We start from the raw sequence: 15,765 nt of genomic DNA, 5'->3' as shown, positions 1-15,765 counted from the left end.
ACTGGATTGGTCTGACAACACAGTGAGTCAAGTCATCCCCGTCTATCGCTAGGCCTATGTTTTGTTCGGGAGTTGTCAGTAGAACACTGCATTTATAATCAGACCAGTCTCGCCCCGGAATCACAGTGAAAGGTTGATTCAGGAAGACCGCCGTGGGGAATTTTTTTAGCGATCCTCCATCTATACTAATAAAAGGCAAAGCCCTCACTGACTCACTCATCACTAATTCTCCAACTTCCCGTGTAGGAAGAAGGCTGAAATTTGGCAGGCTCATTCCTTACAGGTTACTTACAAAAGTTAAACAGGTTTCATTTCGAAATTCTACGCATAACGATCATAACTGAATCCTACTTATGTACATATATATGCCCATAGCCTGCAGCTTGGTCGCCATGTGAGGCGGAGTTGTGTCCCCCATCCCGATGCCTCCCAAGTTGTTGGCTGCCTGCCCATATAAAGCCGTCCATCGCTCTGGTCTCTTCATTCCCTTCCTTGCTTCGCCACAGTATTCATGTCTCCTTGCTGATAACTGCAGCCTTTGTATTTAATCCACGGCTTCTCCACAGTTTTATTGTGCTGATAACTGCAGCCTTTTTATTTCATCCACGGCTTTTCCGCTGTTTTATTGTTCATTTATTACGCTTATAGTTATTGTGTAGGTATTTTAGACTTAGTTTACATTGTTCAGGTACCCATTTCTTTTACGGTTCCAACCGTACCCCCATTAACATGTTTATTAAGGTGATCACCATCGATCAAAGAACTGTCACTTACCGAGTGGTTTCCATGCCCGGAGATGCCGCCTTCCTTTTACAATTCTGTGTTACATATTGCACGGCCATATCAGGCTCAATCTTGATATCTGGAGGAACATTGTGTCTTATGTATTGAATGACTGGGACAGGTTCAAGGTGTGGACTGATGACGGTACAGGAGGTAATTATACTACACGGGAGCACTATAAGAGTGAAATGCTTAAGCCCCTCAACTATGTTTCTGCATGTGAGTTGATGGCTGCTGCTGAATTGTTCGGTTGTTGCTTTCAAGTATACCGAAATGGCCAAATATTTTACACCTTTAGAGAACCGCCAATGCCTCTTAAACATCTTAGATTCACAGGTGACGATTTGAGTAGTGGACACTTTGATGTTTATGATATGTTTTAACTCTCAAAAGCTGGATGTGAAGTTATTGATGAAGCTGGTTGTATGCTTACAATGCTTGACAGATGCCAAATGTCACTTCAAGTCCTGCAAATACTAACGTAATTGAAACAAACCATGAAACTCAAACCGATTATGACAGCAGCAATCCAAGCTGTGAGAAAACAGTAAAAAGGAGGTGTGTCAGATGTCATGGTACATTTTCTGATGCAGCTAGACGGAAACAACTTTGCCGCCAAATACTCACAGGTAAATCCACAACTTAATAGAGATGCTGCCACTAAATACTCGCAGGCAAATCCACAAGTTCATAGAGACGCTGTCACTAAATACTTGCAGGCAAATCCACAAGTTAATAGAGCTCCACGCTGCTGCTAAATATTCGCAGGCAAATCCACAAGATAATACCTGTTAAACATCTTAGATTCACGAGTAGCGATTTGGGTAGTGAACACTTCAATGAATGAAACCTGTTATCTTTACAACGGTTGACAAACACAGACTTAAACACAGTTCTCAGTAACTTGAACACAACACGTCCTCCAAATACGAACCTGATTGAAAGAAATAATGATAATCAAATCCTTGATGACAGCAACACTCATAACAGTGACAAAACAATTACATTGACAATCATGTTACGTTATTTTTAAAATGTTTCCTCTTCTTTTGCATAACCTTTTTAACACACTAGTTCTACGCTGCGAAGAGTGAGTATTTTGCTAGTGGCTGATAAAACATACGGCGATTTTATATTTACGGACTTCCCTATGCATACATGTAACATTGGTCTTTACTTTTATTCATTGTCGCAGTAATATGTATCGGCAAGCAACAATGGAAATGTTGCTGCTGGAATCAAGGAGTGCTTCAACTTTCGATTGCTTCGATGTTTCTAGGAGCTATATAAGATCCTCCATGGTGTGGAAGTCTCCCCAGACCAGTTGGGTAAACTTTTTTGGGAGTCCTTTTAATAGAAGGAAGCAGGCTACCGGCTTCACTATTTGAAAAGTTGTAAGTTTGAACGGCCTTAGCCATCGTGCTATTCATTCCCAGAGAGCTTCTGCCGGTTTGCTGGTCGATCTCTCAGGATCTAATTCCCATTTTCTTAATTTTTCTACCTGCTGGTCTAGGGAAAGCCCATATTTAGCTGGGATCTCAACCCCAATGGGGTCTCTCCTCCGAAAAAATATAATAAGCCCTCTTCAATTTTCTCTACAGGAACCAGCACACCAGTCTGTATATTGCTTTCACATTCTCCCTTTGAGAAAATACTAGCCCGGTTTCGTATTTAGGAAGCAGAGCCTGCACTAAGTCACGCCTGACCTCTGGATGAACTCCCCACCTGGAAACTCGGCCCCAGTACTTTCCCACCTGGTTATTTCTTAGGTTCTGTCCTGGTTTCTTCTGATAATCAAAATCCTGCTGACTACGCCACTGTAATAAGAAATGCACTCCAGACATCATGGGGCAGCCAATAATATAATATACCCTGGCTGCAAAAAGGTTAAATAATTGAACAGTGATATTCACAAGACAAGTCCAAAACAGAACTGTTTCACTGGAAGCAAGATGGCGGCTTTAAAAATCTGTAGAGGAGGTGACGACATTGGGGCCAGAAGTGACACGATCAGGACCGGAAGTGCCATCATCAAAGGCACCATAACCGCAAGTGACATCATCAAAGACACTGGAAACAGAAGTGTCAACATCAAAGGTCCCGGAACATAGTGTAATTTCCTGGGAATGGTTTACATGGAACTGAGAAAGACAGTCAGTGCACTCTGCCTCCCCATGGTCTGAATTGGTATTACAATTACTCAAGCCCTTAAGCTGCCTCCTACTCACACGTGTATGACAACGGTTAAGCGATTAATTATTCTATGTGCAAAGTGATGAAAATAAATGAAAATGGCTACATGAGCGTTTTGATGCTGAACTGAAGACTTTACTTGCGTTTCTGGGAAAGAAAATAAAATCCTCCCCAAGCTGCCTCCTGATTTTGCAAACAAATTCAGGGGCTACAGATTTATGGACGATATCACTCTTGCCCCCCGTGACCCTGTGTTTGGATTCAACGGGTTGGAAAATAGATGGAAGGATCACTCCTGCCAAAAGTGTCTCTCAAGTCTCTGCAAAAACTAAAAGTCAAGGAAATTCAGCACCTAACTCTGTTAGTTCCATCAGGACACGAGAAGCAGAACACACAGTACTGCTCGGCCTGAGCCAAGGCTGCAAAAAGACAGCAGGCTCTAGATAAGGAAAAGGCATGGTCGAGAGCCAAAAGAGATTCTGAAGAGGCACATTTGAGAGCCAAAAGAGAATTTGAAGAAGCACAAGTAAAGACTACAGGAAATCAGTTGGCTTTAGAAGCTGCAATTGCAGAATCGAATGCAAAATTGAGAGCTCTTAAAGGATGCATTCACGTACAAAGTAAACAAAATCCCTATAATGTTCCTGAGAAACCAGATCTGAGGAATGAAGAGCCATATGATGCAAGTTTTTGTAGCTCTTTGTTGAGAAATAAAAGTAAATATGAGCCTCACCAACAGTGTCATGAACAGCAAAACAAGGCACAAATACTCTATGTACCCTATAGAAAGGTTCCAGTATTCGATGGGGACCCATTGGACTATGTGAACTTTGTCAGGGCATTTGACCATGTTGTTGATTAGGTGGTGGACAACCCCTGAGATGAATTAGAATTCTTAGCACAATTTACCAAAGATTTACCTTGTGAATTTGTGGAAGGCTGTGCATAATTGACAGAATGGTCAGGAAGAAGCTTGAGACCTTCTATGGAAGCCAGCTACAGATAGCCGATGCGTAAATGAAGAAAGACAAGAAGTGGCAGCAAATACGATTGGACAACGGAGCGGGTCTAAGGGCATACGCAATCTTTCTTTGTAACTGTAGGAGTGTTTTGTCCAGTTTGAAGGATAGAAATGAGTTTGACAACGGTACAAATTTAAAAGTCATATATAAACCAGTCTAATTTAATATCTCTTTTTTAAAAGATGAACAAATATTATTTTATATCTGCTTTTGTATCAGTTTCTTTTGATAAGGTACAACAAAGAAGGACATGAAATGACATGCAAATAATTTGAGTTTCATTTCAGTGTAAAAGGTGTGGTCATGGTAATTATATCCAGGAAAAGATGCTGGTAGCTGACTATAAGATCAATTGCACACCTTCAGTTTGCAGTAGCTGTGAATGTGCCAATCTGCTTTGAGATTTATGAAGCTTTATGACTCACAAAACGACAGCAAAATATCATTTTGTTAAAGCATCTCAAGTGGTAGGAGATTTTTCATTGTTTTTAAGAAATGTTTTGTGTAATTTGTATTATATGGAGTTAAAGTTGTGTTGTTGTTTTTTTTTTTTTTTTGTTGAATTACTAATTTTCCTTGTTAAAAATTAATTAAACTTCAACTGCAGATTCTTATCTTGCTGTAAATTACAAGAACGGAATTACATGTTTAATACTGATATATTCTAAAAACATTTTTCAGGCACACAAAAATGTAAATAGAAAAAATAATAAAAAATTGTTTCCTATAATTTGTCTAAATCACATATATTCTGTTGTAATCTATTAAAAAGCTGTAGTTTTACTGTATATATATATATATATATATATATATATATATATATATATATATATATATATAGACAGCTTCCAATCAGTTGAAACGTACTAGCACTGTCATACAACATGTACAGTAAGATTAATTTCCCTTGGTTGTTAGAGGTTTTAATAAATTATTTACATTTATGACATATCCAGATAAATGTTGTTGCTGTCCAAGTCACCAGTTCTAAACCTAAAAGTGATTTAAGTGCTTTAGCTATCCTCACCGTGATACAAACATCTCATCCTCCTCTTTTAGTAGCCATAAAGCATGCTTTTGATTTAGGATCAAACATTTTAAGGATTTCACTTAACATTTAAAGAATATTTTATATGCTGACAACAGTTTAGGATTTCTTGATGGATAGCACCTTGTGAATTTATTTTGCTATGCAAGCATTAAACTACTTGCACATTTAGTTTCTAAAATGTCCTTATATCATAGGATTGAAGAGACTATTGTATTGTATTGTAAAGGAAAAATGAACCAAGGAAGGGTACTGAATCTCAAAAGGTAAACTAATTAAAAATGCAGCAAAAGAAGTGTGTTCAAGTATCAGTTATAATTGGCTACTAACAAAGAAATTTGGTGAGTTTAAAACCAGTAGCTGTTGCTCCCCTCCAGAATCTGAACTTGACACTCATGATTAATAAGCTATAATATGATCATCTGCACAGAATATACAATGTCCATTAAGTCCAACACTGCTACCTGCTGTTTGTGTCTAAATATTACCTCTCTTTGCATTTCACAATAATCATGTATTGTTCAAGACTTCAAAATATACCATAGCAAATAATCATATGCAGTAAAGTAATTCTGAAACTATTCCTTATATAGATCATTTTTTCTTTAGTTTAATAGCTTAATTCATATCGAATAAACAAAAATAAAATGTAGACAAGAAAAAGAATTACAGTACTTAATATTGTCTAAAAAACAAAAATAGCAATTAAACATAGAGTATACATTAACCAGAAACATAACACCAAGTGCCACATCAAGATACTGACAAGAGTAACAGAATAGAGGAAGGTTACTATAGTACTTATATTTTGTACAAATGACTAACACTATGCAACTCTTCAATTCCACCCGGGGGAGTAAATGCTAACATTACTCAAAGTTATTGTCGGCTTTTACATGCATTTTTATTTCTATTTAATTTAATATTGTTTTTTTTTGTTTGTTTTTTTTTTAATCAGTATACTGCTGCTGGATTATGTGAATTTCCCCTTGGGATTAATAAAGTATCTATCTATCTATCTATCTATCTATCTATCTATCTATCTATCTATCTATCTATCAAACAAACCAAAATGCAGCATGCACAGCTAATCAGTAGCTCTAGTCTGGGTATGTTAGACTGAAGTTGTGAGTCTTGAGTCTGGATTTAAAAGCCAACACTGAAAGGGGATCCATTATATTAGCAGGCTGACCATTCCACTGCTTCAGGGCCCTGTAAATAAATCCTTGACCTCCCACTGATATTTTATTAATACTTGTACAGGTAGTCAATGACTTACAACCACATTCGGTTCCGAGTAACCGGTCTTAAGTAGATCTGGTCTAAATGCAAATGCAAAGATTGATTGGCTATAATCTTCATACAAGTTACTATTACTGTTATGTTTTCTCACAATAGTTTCCAGTGTCAGCATGTAAAATAAAAACAGTAAAGGTCTGAACACAGAGCCATGTGGGATGGTGTACTTTCAGCACATTTCTGTACATACTGAACTCGATTTGCAAAATATGAAATAAACTAGGCAATTATAGTGCCTACAAGCTCAATATGATTATTCAACCTATGTAATAAAATGGAAAAGTCAACAGTATCAAATGTTGCTGCTAATACTGTACTTTGTGGAATTTTCTTCATTAGAGGATGTTAGAAAAATATTTACAACATGGGTTAGCACCATTTCTGTAAATAAATACATAAATGCATTATGATCAGCCATACTGGAATAAATTGCGATGTGTAAGGAAAAACTAAAGCTGAGCGGCTACTAATTTTTCAAGTATTTTTGAAAGAAAGGTTAAATTTAAAATGTACCTATAATTATTAAGCATACGTAGGTCTACCGTGGGAAAGGCGCTATATAAATAAAATGTATTATTATTATTAATTATAACTGTGGACGAAGGTTCAAACAAATAGCAGGCAGACACCAATTCTAATAAGCAGAATCTTTTATTTCTGACTTCTTGGTGAGCAGAGCGGCTTCTCCTTACAGAGAGAAAATGCAAGGAAGGCCCCCGACAAGGGGGGTTCAGCTGCATTTATAACAAAATCTTCAAAGAGAATGGTTAGAAAAAAATAAATCAGTTTCACTCCAAGGCCACAGAACATTCTTTACAAAATTTGTTGATTACAACGGAAAGCATAAATTCTAGTCTTATATTTGGAATGAAGCTTATCAGAAAACTTGTCATACACTGCTGAAGCAGCTGGGAAGAGTCAAAAACTGCATTCCACAGCTGTAAGCACACTTCTGTTAATAATAATACCTAGCCACACAGAGAACATGCAGATTTTCATACAGAAGCTAGCAATAGATTTTAAATTCCACTCCACATTCCCCCCTTTTTAAACTTAAAAGTTTAAATAATAAGAGAGTTTAAGCTAAACAGTCCAGGTCGAAAGAAGACTGGGAAGAGAATTGGGCCTGGGAAAGAAGATGCATGCGTTCTGTGTGGAGAAAATAAGCTTTAGTTATTGAGGCAGTGAAAATTTTCTGGATAAAATAATGGAATAAGACAACAGCAAATCAAAAGAATAACAGTTAAAGCAACTAAAAGGGAAACAAAAATGGATTAGAACCATTGGCCCCAAGAGCCAAAAGTGGATATAAACCATTCATAGAAAACCTTTGTTTTTAAATCATGTTTCTGGGCTTCCCATGGATTATAGCCCCAGTCCCCCAGTGTTTGCAAACACATCACTCCAGCTTGAACATTCAGATAGACTGGAGGAGGAATTCAAATCAGTTTTGTACCTGGGTCGGGTCACACAAACATATTTTTCAGACAATCTCCATTTGTCTTGTCCACTGGACCCACAGGGAGCAATGGAACAAAAGTCAATCTGGAACTAGGCAGTTTTCCCTATTTGGAAAGTTAACGTGGGAAAGTCCCCATGTATTTGCTTCAATTGGTGAGTCTGATGGTCACCACCTGTTTGTCCTTGTCCTAAAGTCAGATGGATAAAAAAGATTAGGACTAGCAAAGCCATGAATGCCATTTTTTGCAATGCGACACGTGAATCCAGGCGGGAAGTCCTTCGAGTTTAAGCGTGAGGTGTGGATAGCAGCACTTGGAATGGTCCCCTCCAGCGAGGTTGACGCCAGTGCTTCCTTCAGGTGTCTCTGACCAGTATCCAGGTTCCCAAGGGAATCTGTGACTCTGTTGGTGGAGGACTAGTTCGCCAAGCCTGGTTAACCTGCTCGTGGACCTCCTTCAGGGATGCTCGGAGACCTGTAAGACTGGAAAGAAGATCATTGTCCACAGTATGCAGATTGACATTGCCAATGACCATGCCAACAGGCATGGGTCGTCCGGTCAGAATTTCAAACGGCGACAGTCCCAACTGCCGGTGTGTCCTCCCTCTCAATCCCATTAAGGCCAGAGGTAAAGCGTCAGGCCAGGTTAAATTTGTCTGCTCACAGATCTTAGCCAATTTAGATTTCAGGGTGCCATTGCACCTTTCTACTATACATCCACTTTGAGGGTGGTACTTGCAATAGTGATGCACATTTATCTGGAGCCAAGTGGTCAATTCATTTATTACAGAGTTCACAAAATGGGTACCATTATCAGTCTGCAATTTTTGTGGTTTTGTGGTATTCCCCATCTTGGAATGATTTCTTTTATCAAGGCTTTTGCCACAGTTTTTGCATCTGCATGTTTGGAAGGAAAGCTTCCACCCATCGGGAGAACACATCGACAATTACCAAGCAGTATCGGTACCCTTTAGATGGTGTTAGTTCAATGAAGTCCATTTGAAGATGTTCGAATGGACCCATTGGGTTAGGTGTGACAGTGGGACTTACCGGGGTACCTTTACCTACGTTAAATTTTTGACATAGTGCACAGCGTCTGCAGAATTGCTCTGCATACATAGAGAAGCCTACAGCTTCCCAATGTCTCTCGACATCTTGAATCATGGCATCCTTTCCGGCGTGGTCCAGGCCATGTGCGATTTTTGCCATACCTGGAAAAGAAGCTTTTAGAAGGAAAGGTTTGTTATTTTGCTTGTGAGTCCAGACCCCATCAGAGAGGGATCCTTCTTCGGACCATTTTTTTCTCTGTCCGTGGCTGCACTCTGTAAAGAGATTATTTGATTATCAGCATCTTTGTCATCTTTCTGTTGAAATAAAAAAATTGGTGTGTTATTATAGGCAGCCTGTTTAGCAAAGTAATCAGCCAGGTCGTTTCCTTTGCTGACAGGATCTTGTTTCCCAGTGTGGGCCTGGCATTTAACTATTGCCAGTCTTGATGGTTTTATTATAGCTTCGAGGAGGGATTTGACTAATTTCTGATGTTGGATGGGCTTACCAGTACTGGTTTTAAATCCCCTTAATTTCCACAATGCTCCATGATCATGGCAGACTCCAAAAGCATACCTGGAATCTGTATAAATGGTTCAATTGTGACATTAGACAGAGTACAGAGTACATTTTGATAGTGTATTGCCCTAGCAGTAGTGAGATGTGAAGTTTTGGCCTGCACTAAAATGGAGTGTACAGCATGAGGCACCTTTACTGTTAGGGGGCTCATGAGCACTATATCTGTACTGGCTAGCACGGCTTCTGTTGTGGCTGCTACTGCTCTGAGACAGGTTGGAAGTCCCTTAGCCACTGGATCCAATTTTTCAAAAATAGGCTATTGGCCTTTGTTTTCTCCATGGAGCTGTGTTAGTACTGCATTCATATATCCCCCCTTTTCGTCCACGAACAAAGTGAACGGACGAGAATAGTCAGGGAGCCCTAACGCTGGCGCAAAGAGTAATGCACTTTTTAAATCACATAGAGCCTTCTCAGCCTGCTCATTCCACTGTATGCGGCCAGAAAGAGGAAGGTCAGCAGTGTTAGCTAGACTTTGCAAAGGCTGTGCTCTTTCAGAAAAATTTAAAATCCATTGTCGACAGTAACCTAAAATGCCCAATACAGACGTAACCTGTTTTGTGACCGGTCTGGGCAGGTTTTAAATAGTGGTTATGCGGTCTTTTGACAGAGCTCTGGTACCACAAGTGATGTCATGCCCCAAATATTTGACAGTGGTTTGAACTAGCTGCAGCTTGGCCTTAGAAACCTTGTGCCCATTTTCTGCAAGATACTTGAGCAATAATTCCGTATCTTGTGTGCATGCTTTCTCTGTTTCACTACAGAGTAATAAATCGTCGATGTACTGTATCAATGCACTTCCCCTGTAAGGCCAGAAGTCTTCCAGGTTTTGAGCAAGCTTGGCGTATACACAAGGAGCCTCTGTATAACCTTGTGGCATAACGGTCCATGTCCAACGGCGGTTTTGAAAAGTAAAAGCAAACCAAAACTGAGAATCAGAATGTACAGGAATAGAAAAGAAAGCATTTGCTAAGTCAATAACTGAGAAATAACGTGCAGATGGAGGGATTGTAGACAGAATAGTGGAAGGATTAGGCACAATCGGTGCTCTAGGAAAGATAGCAGAATTGACTTGTCTGAGGTCTTGGACAAAGCGCCAAGAGCCATCAGCTTTCTTTACTGGCAAGATAGGAGAGTTTACAGGAAAATATTTAATAGGAATCATAGCCCCCTTTTCAACAAGATCTTTATATACAGCAGCAATTCCGAGTTCAGCCTCGGGAGAGAGAGGATATTGCGCACGGCGAGGACAGAAGGAGGATTTTGGAAAGATTACTAGAGGTTCACAATTTGCTATTCTGCCAAAATCATTTTTCCCTTGAGACCACAGTGTATCAGGAATCGAAGAGAGCCATGGAATGCTATCAGTTTGCAGTGAACATAAAGAGAGAGACGGGTGACACAGGGAACGAACGACTGGCAGATCAATCTGAATTAATACTTTAGTAACTAGATGGTCTGAGGTGTCAAAAATACCTGGGGCAACGTACAGCCAATCAGTTCTATTTAGACATTTTTTAACAACATTTCAACCCAGCGAATGGTGTTAGATTTAGCCAGAGAGACATGGGGCACTGAACCACCTAGATAGAAAATACTTTGTGAACATGTGAGGTGAACTGACGCAGCAGCTTTAGTAGATGAAACAAAAATACATGGAATGTACAAAGTTTCAGGGCATGTGCTGGAGGAAAGAAAAGATTCTAACCAAGGAGTGTCTACTTCAGCCGGGAAATATTGGGCAGTACAATGCAGGGTGTCCAGGACTTGTAAGTGGGGAAATAGGCATGAGGGGAAAGAACGAAGGGCTTTCAAGAGGAGGGTGTGTGGTGAGATGTCAAGGGTCCATGCAGCAAAAGAGGGCTGGGGTGTGTAGTTTGGCATAGGAGCTTAGGAATGGAGCAGTAAAATCCTTGTTTAGTTAAAGAAATTGAGACTGACAATTTAGTCATAAGATCCCTTCCCAGCAAGTTCACAGGGCACAAATGATTTAACAGGAAACAATGAGTTAATGGAGAGCTGTGGGTGCTGAGTTGCACTTGCAGAGGCTTTGAAACTAGTAGCGTGTGTGATTGTCCTGAAGCAGTGAGAACCTTCACAGTGTCTTTCGAGGCAGGGACCTCCAACAGTGATAAAGTGGAGAGCGTGGCTCCTGTGTCCACAAGAAAGACAATTTCTTTGCCGTTTACTATTAAAGTCAATAAAGGATCAGTATCAGCATGAGTAAGCAAAGGAAACTGGAAAAGTGGCTGGTGGTCCCTGCTAATTCCTAGGACCAAGGAATGTCATTGGGCTCAGGGAGAGGGGGTGGTGGAGGGTGCTTGTGTGGGCAGTTGCGTCTGAAATGTCCAAGTTCACCGCAGCCGTAACAGGCATATGACGCTGTCGTCTGCTCCGAAGGGTCAGGCATCTGAGCGAAAGGATTATTAGGGCTTGATAATTGGAACCCTCGTCCTCTCCCGCCTCGCCTTCCAAAGAAATTTCTGCCCCTCCCCTAGCCAGATCAGTTCCACCAGTATAGTAATTTATTTGTGCAGCCAACAGATTGGTCTGTGTGTCTGACTCTTTTAATTTAGTCTGTCTCAGCATGCTCTGCATGACGCTTGACTTCCTTGAACGTAGCGCTTTCCCAGCCTATGTAAGACATGCGAACTTTGCTTTGAATATCACTTCTCAGTCCCGAGACAAAAGGAGGCACTGCAGCACAAATTCTATCGTTTTCATTGTCTAGCCCAGAGTGATTAGCCATCAGATCTTGCAACCGGTGAGCCCATTCATCCACTGTCTCGTCTTTTTTCTGCTTAGCGGCTGAAATTAGTGACCAGTCTGTGCCCTTTTTTTATATTTTTCTGCCAGGGCACCTTTCAAAGGCTCCCACTGGAAAAGGAAAGGGCCTTCATTCCGGGGCCTCGGAAAGAGCTTCATTCCAACGCCAAGGGGCACCGTTAAGATCACCGTGATTTACAGTTGCCCATGTGGTGCCCAGCTTTCGGCGGAGCACCTGTGTCCACTCTGCAGCATTTGGTTTATACATGTCATCAAACTGCTGTAACTGTTGCACAAATTTCAGTCCACCGACCGTTTTGGGGTCGGGCAGTTCAGACACCACATCCTTTAATTCTTGAATGTCCCAATTTCGGTGAATCATTACGGTAGTGGGATTATTATTGCCTGGGGGTTGTGCGGGATCATATCGGGGGTTGGGGACTTCAATGAGGGGGCAAGAGAATGTTTAGGGGAGCCGAAGGGAAAAATAAAACCGCCCATAGGTTTAGAGTGGAGGGTCTGACTTCTCGTGCGCTGGGAGACAGATGACTCTTCTGGTTTCTGCCATTGCAACCCAGTAGCACCTTGTTAATGATATTGTTGATCGTAAAAACTTGCTCCAGACAGTTCGTCTGTTAACTGGGGTGCAGTTGGAGGAGGAGGTGCAGGACGTGGAATCGGGGGAGTTTGGTAAGTAGGGGGTGGACAGATTACGGGGTATAGGGGGTCTTTCTTTTCAGTCTTCTTTCTTTTACTTTCAGGCTTGGGCTCTGTCTCTACCTTCGTTTTCTGCAACGCTAGCAATAACTTTTCCTTTTCTTTATGTGTTTTGACCTCAGCAGCCAGCAGCTCGTTACGCTTCTGCGCCGCTTGCAAGGTCCTATCCTTTATCACCAATTCCCATCTATCAAACATGTGTATTCGATACGGACCTTTGTTACAACATCCTTGTGCATTTCTACATAATATTTTCCTTATTTCTTGTATTTCTGATATGTTCACAGTCCCGTCTATCGGCCATCTGCCACCACTCTGTTTATTCCATTTTTTTACATGCTTTCTTAAAGTCTAATCCGGTTTTCTTTTCTATTAATTTCCTAGGTGAACCCCTTTCGGACCCAGTGAAAGCTCGTGTCGAGACACTTCAAAAATAATCCTTCTAACAGAGACTTTTGATTTCCCAAAGGAGTCTCTTTGACCGGTTTACTATTTTGCTTTCCCATAATGAATGCCACTGGACCACAGTAGAACAATTCAGCCCTCGTGGCGTTCTGCTCCCAGTCCTGTCCCACTCCCGGATTAGTACTCAAGTGGTTTCGTGTCTGTTGTTTAACAGATCGTACAACAATATTCAGCGTGGAGTCCGGAATACAAGATGTGCTCAACACCAATTCCTTCGTCAGACGCCTCCTATATGCGAAACTGCTTATGCATGTCTCCACCACAGAGCAACCTGTAGAAGCAGGATTATGACCAGACATTAGGAACAGAAAACTCGTCCACCCACTCAGTGTTATTCCCAGACACTCAATTTATATACTATGCTTTTCTTACTCCCATTCCCCTATTTAATAGGAGTGTGCCACTCACCCCTTTCTATCCCGCTTCCCAGGGAGTAACTTACTAACGTACTTGTAGTATCTTACACTGTCCCCCGAGGGACCCAAGTATTATTCCCTATTTTCCAGTTACCATCCACTACGTTAGTGATGCAGTATTTATTTTCCTTAACTTCCCATAAACCGGTCAAATCCCTGAGCTACTTTATTCACTCAATCGGACAAATAGCAGGCAGACACCAATTCTAATAAGCAGAATCTTTTATTTCTGACTTCTTGGTGAGCAGAGAGGCTTTTCCTTACAGAGAGAAAATGCAAGGAAGGCCCCCGACAAGGGGGGTTCAGCTGCATTTATAACAAAATCTTCAAAGAGAATGGTTAGAAAAAAATAAATCAGTTTCACTCCAAGGCCACAGAACATTCTTTACAAAATTTGTTGATTACAACGGAAAGCATAAATTCTAGTCTTATATTTGGAATGAAGCTTATCAGAAAACTTGTCATACACTGCTGAAGCAGCTGGGAAGAGTCAAAAACTGCATTCCACAGCTGGAAGCACACTTCTGTTAATAATAATACCTAGCCACACAGAGAACATGCAGATTTTCATACAGAAGCTAGCAATAGATTTTAAATTCCATTCCACATAACTTTGATTTTTTTTAGAAACTGTCTGATACTTTAGGAGTGTGCCATTCAGTGATGAATTATTGCGAGTGCTTAGAATGGGGTCTGCCAGAACATCCGTTAAACATTTGACTAGTTTTGATGAGACTGGTTCCAAGGGATGGGTAGCAGATTTCAATTTAGAAATTAAATTCATAACTTCCTCTTTTGTTGTGAAATTAATATATCTAAAATGGTGTGGGCAAAGCAACACAGAGATTGCCAATGTAATATTTAATTTGTGAACTTACACTGAAATCTGGGATCTTATTTTATCTATTTCATGATTAAAGAAGTTAATAAAAGCTGCACTCTAAACGTTTGTAGGGATTTCATATTGCAGTGCAGTATTTCCATTTGTTAGATTAGCCACCTGCGGTAGGGCTGGCACCCTGCCCTGGATTTTTTCCTGCCTTGGGCCCTGTGTTGGCTGGGATTGGCTCCAGCAGACCCCCATGACCCTGTGTTAGGATATAGCAGGTTGGATAATGGAAGGACGGATGGATAGATTAGCCACTATCCTAAACAGTACACAAGGATTATTTCAGTTGATATTTATGTGATGTTCAAGTTGACTGCAGCTCGCATCACTCCCTTGAACCTGGGACATCGATAGTCATGTACTAAGGATGGACTAGCAATGAGGAAACATATACATAGCAAAGTTTGATTCAAAAGTTATTTGTGCTTTCACTTCAAAAAGTGAAGTGCAGTTTCAATAAATAATCCATAAAAAAAAGTGCTCCATGGAAGTTAAAAATCAGTCATTTTCAAACCCATTTAGTCTTTGCAGGAGCCTAACCCAACTAGCACAGGGCACAAAGCAAGAACAAACCCAGGAGATGACACCAGTCCATTGTAAGGCGAACACAGCCGAGGGCCAATTTGGAATCACCAATTTACCTAACCTGCATGTCTTTGGGCTATGGGGGGAAACCAGAACAAACCCACACAGAAACTGGGAAAACATACAAACTTCACGCTGAGAGGTCTCAGGACATGAATCATGGACACTTTACTACAAGGGAAAAGTGCTACTACTGCACCACCATGCCGCCAAGGTTAAAAATCACAATAAATTATCAATAAATAATTCATCACAACAGGTTAAAATTCCACGGTTAAAACATCCAGAATCAATCTCTTTAAAATCGTTCCTGAGGCTTTGTGCTTCCTTTAAAACAGCGGTTCCCAAACTTTGGTACGTGTACCACTGGTGGTACGTGGAGCCTTTTCAGGTGGTACACATCATGGTCCCTGAAATTTAATTTATCTGTGCAAAACCCTTTATGACAAGCCTGTTGTGAGCAATAACCAATATAACTGTTGAACCACAAAAATACGTGG

At 40.6% G+C, this 15,765-nt stretch overlaps 1 protein-coding gene across 1 annotated transcript in view; it reads left to right on the top strand.

Moving 5' to 3' along the window:
* The first annotated feature begins 4,395 nt into the window (after window positions 1–4,395).
* The window catches only part of LOC120517193 (nuclear GTPase SLIP-GC-like), a 162,411-nt gene continuing 151,041 nt past the window's right edge, over window positions 4,396–15,765 (top strand). The window contains exon 1 of the mRNA XM_039739363.1: window positions 4,396–4,465. The gene's annotated coding sequence lies outside the window, so the exon portion shown is untranslated. The remainder of the gene's footprint in view (window positions 4,466–15,765) is intronic.

This window comes from Polypterus senegalus, chromosome 17 (genome assembly GCF_016835505.1).
Source record: "Polypterus senegalus isolate Bchr_013 chromosome 17, ASM1683550v1, whole genome shotgun sequence".
Taxonomy (NCBI): domain Eukaryota; kingdom Metazoa; phylum Chordata; class Cladistia; order Polypteriformes; family Polypteridae; genus Polypterus; species Polypterus senegalus.
Note: the sequence above shows the minus strand (reverse complement) of the source record. Positions and strands in the feature narration are given on the sequence as shown.